An 8,735-nucleotide genomic window follows, 5' to 3' on the forward strand; every position below is an offset into this window, starting at 1 on the left:
CATGAAAGCAGTGCTCAAACCACCCGATGGCACCAGGGCATCAGCAATGGTGCCAGACATACAGGACCATGGCAAGGGCAGGCCACTTCCAAAGCCTCAGGGCCATACAAGCAAAGGTGACTGCAAAACTACCACAGAGAAGCATTCATTAGCAAAAATAATTACCCAAGTGTATCTCAGTAATAGCTTATTTTTTGTTTAAATAGTCTTCCATCATCCAAGTGACACAACTTTGGCCTTACACACAGAAGGGCTTAATTTTTATAAGCTTTGTCCTTTTCTTGAAAAGAGGCTTTTCTGTCTCAAACTGTAAACAACGGCCGTAGAAATAATAATAATATAAAAACAAACACACAGTTAAACCAGGTGGAATTTTTAGGACTCTAAAATGCAAATAGGTGTTCAGAATTAGGAAGAAAGTTATACATACTGCTCAGAGAATGGGTGGAATTTCAAGAAAGGTGAGGACACCTAAACATCTTCAAAAAGGCGGCGGCAAAAATAAGATAGTTTGGTCTCAGTTCCAGTCTTACATTTGGAGAATGCGGTGATACTGAGATAGCAGGTAAAGTTTTAGACTTGAAAGAGGTGAAAATACAGGGTAATACCCATTGGGAACAGTACTGGTTTGTAGATCAAACAGTAGCGATCACACTCTGCACTTACAAGCTTGCGGTGCTTTAGAAAGAAGGCATAGTATTGCCATTTTTATGTGGGGGGAGGTCATTCAGGCACAGGAGCTTATCACTGTCAACAAATAGTTGACAAACAGAAATTGAAATTAATCAGTATGAGAATCAAGTATTTACAAAGGCAAACTGCAGCTCACTGAGGCTGGTCTGTATGTTTCAGCTCAATTTAGGTAGGGAGTCAAGTTCCCTTAAAAAGCCATGGCAGAGCGTGTCTGCCATGAACACCTTTTCTCTCTCTCCTGCTCTCATCCCACCATACAAAGAGGTTAATATTTGTAAGCACCTTTGGCCAAAGTTATAATATTCAGAGTGGATATCGGCAGAGTACTTGCTGTCAAGAGCCAGTGAAAAATCTGTGAGACTCAATGGAAATACCTTGATGGAAAACTTAGGTAAAACACAGCCGTACCACCAGGGCAGCTGGCCAAGAAACAAGTACCCGTTTCTTTAACTACATGAATTACCACTTCAGGTCTTGAACATTTTTTCTGCGCTACCACAGGCTACAGCTGCTATTGACTTACAGTTTCCTGCAGAGGGAAGTATTCACTAATGTATAAAAACAAATACTGAGTCAAATGATCTTTGTCAAAGCTGGAAATGTCGCAGTGTGCAAGTGAAGAGCGCAGAACTAGAATGTCAGGAACGGTATTCACTGAATTAGTTTTTACAGAGAAGTCAAAACATTTCAAGGGATAAAATTGTCAGCTTTCCGAGCAAATGAAAACTTATTAAATCAATGGGAAATTAAAAATAGGTGTCTTAAATCTCACCCCTTTACGATTTAGGAGCCTAACTCAGTGCTTTGATACTGACATTATTAACCTAATTAAGAAGAAAAATAAGATCTTTAAAAAGAAGAGCCCTGGAGGTTCCTGTGTTTCCCTGGATATATGCTTCCATCTCAACTCTGTATTCCTTTCTGAAAAAAAAAAAATATATATATATATATATATATATATATATATTTCTGCCTCTTGTTTTTAAGGAGAGGATGTAACTCCTGACTCCTGGCCTGTCCTGAGGTGTGCGAGCATTCCTGAGGCAGCACGTGGGACTTTGCTACCTGTGCTGAGTGTTTCAGGTGGTCCCTGTACCAACAGGGCCCTTCTGTTCAAAATCTTCACGTCTCCCTTGCTCTGTTCCACAGATTCAACAGCAAGGGTGAAGAAAAATGTAAGAATGTTTCTTCCCTTTCCCCAGGGCCTCTGCCTAGCCAGAACTTATTATTTGCAATGCACTCCTGGAGAAGACAGATTAGCAGGTTGGATTCAAACCGATGAGGGAAGAGTACTTTCATCCCTCCCTTTCGTTTTGAATAAAAGAGCAATGAGGATCATTTTGTTGTTTGTAGGTACATACTTTAACACATGAACCTGCATCATAGGTAAATTGTGCTCTAAAAGAATAGGTAGAGTAACATCTATCAGGAAAGTCTGTTCATGCTTTCAGAAATGAACTGGTTCTGACAGAAGAGGAACTAAATGGCAAAGAAGGGCTTGGGTGCATACAAAACAATCATCTCACGACGTCCACAGGATGACAAAGATTTTGAGGAGCACACAATTTTTTTTTGGACTAGGTAACTTGAAAAAAAAAAGTAAAAAAGCCACCTTCATTGTCTAAAGCAACGTTCATAAGAGAAAGCTACCTGGACTCCTTTGAACACTACAGGCGTATATTTTGATGAAATTTTCATTACGTGTTTTTCCTTTAGAAAAGCATTCAGTTTTCAGCTACCATGAAATCATATTTATTTTATTCATTCATCCTCTCCAAGGATTTAGGCTATGGAATAGCTAGATGAAGACCAGAGGAAACTCCTATCACCCCGTTCAGCCAGCAACACAAACATACACACTGCTGAATTTCATTACATGCCCTGGAGCGAGCCCAATAACATACCTAATGAAAGCACATCTTCCAGAAAGGCATCAGAGCCCACGAGGTGCCAAATCTTGCAACATAAATTGGATCAGGGCTTCTTAACTTTGAACAGAGGCAGTACTTTATTTGCAAAAAACTCGATTTCTCCCACACGCAGGCGGCATTTGCTAAGTTCCTGAGAGCTCCCCTTGGCTCAGGAAACTTTGAAAGCTACCTACCACTCTTACATGCTGGTAACAGCTTGTCTCCATGAATACATCAGCTACATTTTCCTGCTTCTCTTTCACAGCTTCGTGTGAAGTTTGTCTAATATTTCAGTAGCTACTTAATGCTGCTGTGAATAAAACTGTGGGAGTATTCCATGAGCACGTGGAGATCAGCTGTATTTAGCTCTGGCTGAACCTGCACCACAGAAATGAGTTTAGTGAGAGTTAAAGCTTTTCCAAAGCTAACTAATAATACGTCAATGCTGTGGGCTTTTGGGAGCTCAGCTTCCTGTCCGTGTACCCCCCCACACCCCATATTCAAACCCCACTAAAAGAAAGCAGCCACAGCTGCTTCTTGGGCTAGGGAAAGGCTGGCACAGGAATCCCATTTGAGTAGTGGCTCCCAGAATTTTTGCGCTCATGCTCCAGAATTACATGCCAGAAAAGCCATTTTTTCCCATTTCATACTGGATTTGTGCTTGTTAAACCCATTTCAATTGCATGATATTCCAGTATGTCAGAACGGAAAGAAGGCGTACTTCTGTATAGTTAAGATTTGACTTCTTGGCTATTCTTCCTTAAATTTACATTAATCCACTGGGGTACAGAGAATTATTTTTCATTTTTCTTCCCTTAATAGAGCATTTTGCATATTTTGAGGGTTCTTATGTTGGTACTGAGCTTTCCACATCCCTTCTTCCCTCCTCTCTGTATACTAGTTCTGCAACTTTTCAGCTTCAGGAATAATTAAATACATGGTGGTCTCCCAAGATGTTAGAAAACTACGGATAATGATGCAAAGGACAAACTGTTTGGACACTTCCCCAGGTTTTTAACAGCCTCATTATTACAAGCTAGCCAGAAATAATTTTAAAGCCTCATCTCCTTTGGCTAGGAAAACAACAACAGAAAATATATTTTGTATGCTTACATTCAAATAATTGTGTACTGCTTACTAAACAGGAGCGGCATCTAACCAAATAAGAATATACTAGCAACCTGAAGAGGAGGATTAACATAACTAAAGGAAGCTTCACTTGAGTATTTTGTTTAAAAGTTTATGAAAGAGTTCGATTTTTTTTTTATGCAACATTTAAAAAATTTTACTTTAATGGAATTTTACTCATGTTCTTGGTGGTTTAATAGTTCATTAAAAAAAAGCAATTTAATTACTATTGCATGGGAGGGAGTTTCAGAGAAGATGAGAAAAGTGGGGATAAAAATCTAAGTACCAGTGAACAATTTTTAATTGCATTTACACGGGTAGCTGCTTCTTAGCTTCTTTTAAATTTGTTGGATTTTTATGATTCATAATTCTAGGGTAAGCAGATGTTTGACTATAAATGAGAATAGCCTACCCAAACAATCTTAGTGTAGATAAGACACAGATGTATTACAACCCTGGAAAGCAAGCTACGATTAACTTTTTCAGTATATTTTACCTTAAGTATTTCAGAAATAATTGAACATATTTCAGTAATTACATGCAGTAGCTGTTTAATGAACAGTGTGATGTAACTAGTACTAGCAGTTACTCAGTTTTTGTAACTGCTGAAGGAAATGAACTATCTTCTTTTTGAAAAAGTTGTTCTGATTAAAAAATAAAATAAATCACATGCCTCAGCACTCCTTTTTGCCTCCCCCCGGATAGATAAGAGCACCTCACAAGTCAAAGGAAGTAAATTAGCATAAGTCAATGAGCCTGAACGTGGAATGAAATCCCTGGGGTAAGCGAAGTAACCTGGTAGCAAACATGTAAGACGACAGTGGTGGTTCGGCCAGCTCTGTGTATGGGAGAGCTGTAAAACATTTGCTGCATCATGTCATCTTCACTTTCCTCCTTCTCAAGGAACTCAACATGACAATGCTTCAGAAGTTGCTTCATGCTCTTTTATTCCTCTAATGGGAATCCTTCCATTTAGTTTAAATGTTTTCCAATTCAGGCCCTTCACGTTGTACTGGAGAAAGGCCCAGGAATTGAGATTTCTTAATGCTTTAGGCATCCCAAATCAAATGGTTGTGCTTGAGAGCGGGCCTGCAACGCAGCCTCCCTTAACAGTACCAGGAAGTCCTATTCCTAAGCTCCTGCCTCAAGACCAGCGAAGCAGAGAGGTCTCCTCATATAAAAGAGGGCCAACAAGGTGGCCACCAATTGCCAGAAGTGTCAGACCACAAAGTGCAGTTTTAATGTTCAGTCCATATCAAGAGAAGAATGAGATGGGCTGAGGGGAACCCCACTGCAGAGGAGGGATCTCGGGAAGCTGGTACGATACTCAAACTCCACTGACATGCGCCTACTTGTGTAAAAGAGGGTGTTACACACAGGTTACTAGTGACTCACACCAAAAATAAATAAAGTCCTGAGAAAGAAAACATTTGCTGTTTTCGGCCTAATTTCCAAGTCAGCTCAAACAAGCTGTACCTCAAGCTGCATTACCTTTCTTGTCAGCTCTCTTTAGATTTTTCTGGTTTCATTTCTATTGTATCATTTTGTAGACCTTAACGTGGCATTTTTCCTGCCTTTTGAGGACCTTTTCCTATGTCATTGACTTTTCTCCCACAATAGACTCCAGGCTACTACTGTATTTAAGTGAAAATTATTTGCTGCTTCTTTCTTGTCAGCTCACCCTTTTTTCTTTAAAAAGAAATCCAAAACCCAGCACACCCCTTGTGTGTCTATTCTGATTCTTTTACTTAAAAGCTTGCTGACTGCTTGCAGTTGCACTGTTCACTATCAACCTGTTCTCATATGGGTTTCCACACTATTTCCATACAGACTATATCTACCTTTAGGGTTACATTTGAGATAAGATAGTAGAATATTACTTTTCACATTACCAGTGTACAGACTTCTGCCAGCTCAGATGTGTCTGTCACTGGTTATATTTTCTCCTATCCTTAACAGAGCTGTGCTGTAGGAAGCCTACATTACAGACTTCTGCTAAGTATCAAATATAATCTCAGCTCTTTTCGTTATGAATAATATTTTAGAGATTTTTTTTTATTATTATTATTATTTTTTTTTTTACAAAGGGAGAGTTTGATACAACTATCACATGCATACTCTAATGATCCTCTTTGCCAACAAGATACCCACCCAATGGAAAAATGGTCCCATGTGATTGAGAAATATTTTATATTGATATAACTAATAAACAGGTACTGTGGTAGTACCAAAAGAAAGGATAAAAATAAGTTTACTGGCTGAGGATTTTGACATAGGTACTTCATCACATGCTCAAAAGAACTTATTTCCAGTTACTTCACCTGTAGGCACCGTCTGTGCCATCTCAGTTATCAGTGTGGTATATGGGGTAAAAATCCCCAAAGCTAAGCACAGCTTTCTGAAATGAGAGTTTGAGCTAGGGATGCAAGAAGGCAGCAGCTGCAGAAGGCACTGTCTGCACAAACCCAGTACATCACTAATGCTTCTGGGCTGGATTCCCTGACTGCGAACTCACCCAAGTCTCCAATACATCCATGTTAGCTTCTGTGGTGGGTTGGGTTTTTATTGTTAATCTACAATTTAACAAGTTGTTATGCACCGAGACATGCATTTTTGCCTCTACTTCGTTTTCATTCATTTTTAGCTTCCAATCTTTTTGGACTTGCCTGGTGCTCCCCAACACCCAGAGGCATTAGGTTGGGCTGCTAGGACCTAGTTAGACAGAGTCCTCGATGCACAAAGCTCAAAGAAGGGAAGAGAGAGGTTTCAAGCATCTGACTGCAGGAGAGTCACGTGCCGAGGCACTGGGATAATCCAAGGTACCCTGCTGAGAGAGATAAGGGAGGCCCTGCAAGGCTCTAACCAGCCCTCAAGGTAGATCAGCCTCTGTAATTGTTCTGCTAAGTAAGTAAGGGGTGGAGAACCAAAAGGGCTGTAAACAAGTCATGTTTAAATCAAATGCCGGCCCAAAGCAGGAAGAAATACGTGGTACATGTGTGTTATTTGCTGATGCACACGTGTTAAGTCCTGACCTACATGAGAAAATACATGCATTATTGGAGGTACAGAGCATCCGCAGCCTGGAAACGTTCCAGTCATCGATGAGAACAATGTACAGATCCAGAACAGAAAGTAACATGTTTTTCTGGCTGGAAAATATGGAAACTATTACCTCTGGGGAAAATAATCCAAAACAAAGACATTCACAGGGAGCTCAGAGAAAAGCATCAAAGTGACTGTGGATTTGGAGGGACAAATGTATGAGGAAAGATTATGAAAGCTGAATATGAATATTTGGCTAAGTACCAATTTAATAAGGGATCAAGAGATAAGTCTACAACTATTTAATTCACAGAATGTTAATGTCATTGGTGAAGCAGACTTTTTTTTTTTAAAATGCACCGAGAAGTTTATTTTCTAGTGGATATGCATCCGAATTTTGGAAAGCAGTAGGAAGAGAGTGATTTGTTCAGTGTCCCGTTTAAACATTAAAGTCAGTTCTTAATCAAATCTTACCTGAATCAGACTTTAAAGTCTTGAGCAATTGAACTACAACATGGGGAAAAAACATGGAGGCTAGTTTGTGATTTCTTAGCTTGGTTCTTCTACAAATTTCTACTAGTAGCAAAAAAACTTTAATTCCAGGAGGAGTTTAACACCATATGCTGGCTTTAACTGGAAAGGCACATTATGCCTAGGCCAAGAAGAAACTGAACACAAGCCTGACAAGCAAAACAACAATAACCAAAAAACCACAAACTGACAGCAACAAACCAAAACATCACCTACTTTTCAACCAACATGTGTTTTAAACTGAGTTTCTGATGCAACTGCATTATCCCTATTAGACTGAATCCTGATGGAAGTCAGGGGAGTAAAGTCAGTAGCTCCAGTTAGACTTTGAAGACAGCACAGCTCAGTAATAGCAAGTGAAAGATGAAACACGGTATTCACAGTGAGTCCTTGTACTTGCAAGGTACCAGACTGAGAGCACGATATAACATCACTCGTTATTAATATCAGGCTACAATGAAAAGACAACCAATGGTAATTTAAATTAGTAAGACAATGAAGACTGATTATTAAATTAATTTACAGCTTTATGAAATGGAAGATAGTCTAATTTTTTAAAGGTGGGTTACTTCTATCTCCATCATTGTAATACCTGATAGTAACTGAAGAATTTTTGAGGTTTTCGAGAAACATTCTCATGTGAATGAACTTATTTAACATTCCTTCCCTCCCCCCCCCCCCCCAAAGCTCTTGTTCATGCTATCATACTCAAAGACAGTCACTGCAATAAATTTACAGAATAAGTTCTCACTGAACAAAGCCTCTATACTGCAACTAATTCATATTTTTTGGGGGGAAGAGAATGAGTTTCACAAGAGGACAATAAGATCAGTCTTGAGCATGCGTTGGCTTTGTTCAGCTATGGTGGACCAGAGCCTCCACAGCCAAAACTCAGCACTAAGTTCGCCAGCATCAAATGTCTAAAATGGCATCTGATTTTGAAAGGTGTACACATCTAATAAGCCTCAGACTTATGCCTTTATTTGTGCATACATCCTTTTTTTTTCCATTCACTGAGGAAAAAAAAAATCAAACAATAAAACCAAACACAACAGAAACAAATACCTTGCAAAAGTATTTTCTTCAAGATTTGTTTTCCAGACCTAGATAATAGAATTCCACAAAGTCTGTTCTCAGGATCAAATCTTCTCCTCCCCTGTAATATCCAGGCAGGGTAGAGGAGAGGCAAAGGGGATGGATGCAAGGCTTGTGTTGAAGCCTATCTTTGCTACTATTGAAGACAAGCTTAATAAAAATAGTTGAGGGACTGGACAGTGACAGTGATATCCCAAACCACGCAGGGGCTGGGGGTGCTGCCATTGCCAGGTCCCCCTGGCAGCAAAGGGCATCTCCCTGGGAACACCTGCCTTAGTGGGAGCCCACTTTTGGGACAGCAAAGGGCTGTTGCTACACAAAAACTCCCCTTCCAGC

This window comes from Anser cygnoides, chromosome 4 (genome assembly GCF_040182565.1).
Source record: "Anser cygnoides isolate HZ-2024a breed goose chromosome 4, Taihu_goose_T2T_genome, whole genome shotgun sequence".
Lineage (NCBI taxonomy): Eukaryota > Metazoa > Chordata > Aves > Anseriformes > Anatidae > Anser > Anser cygnoides.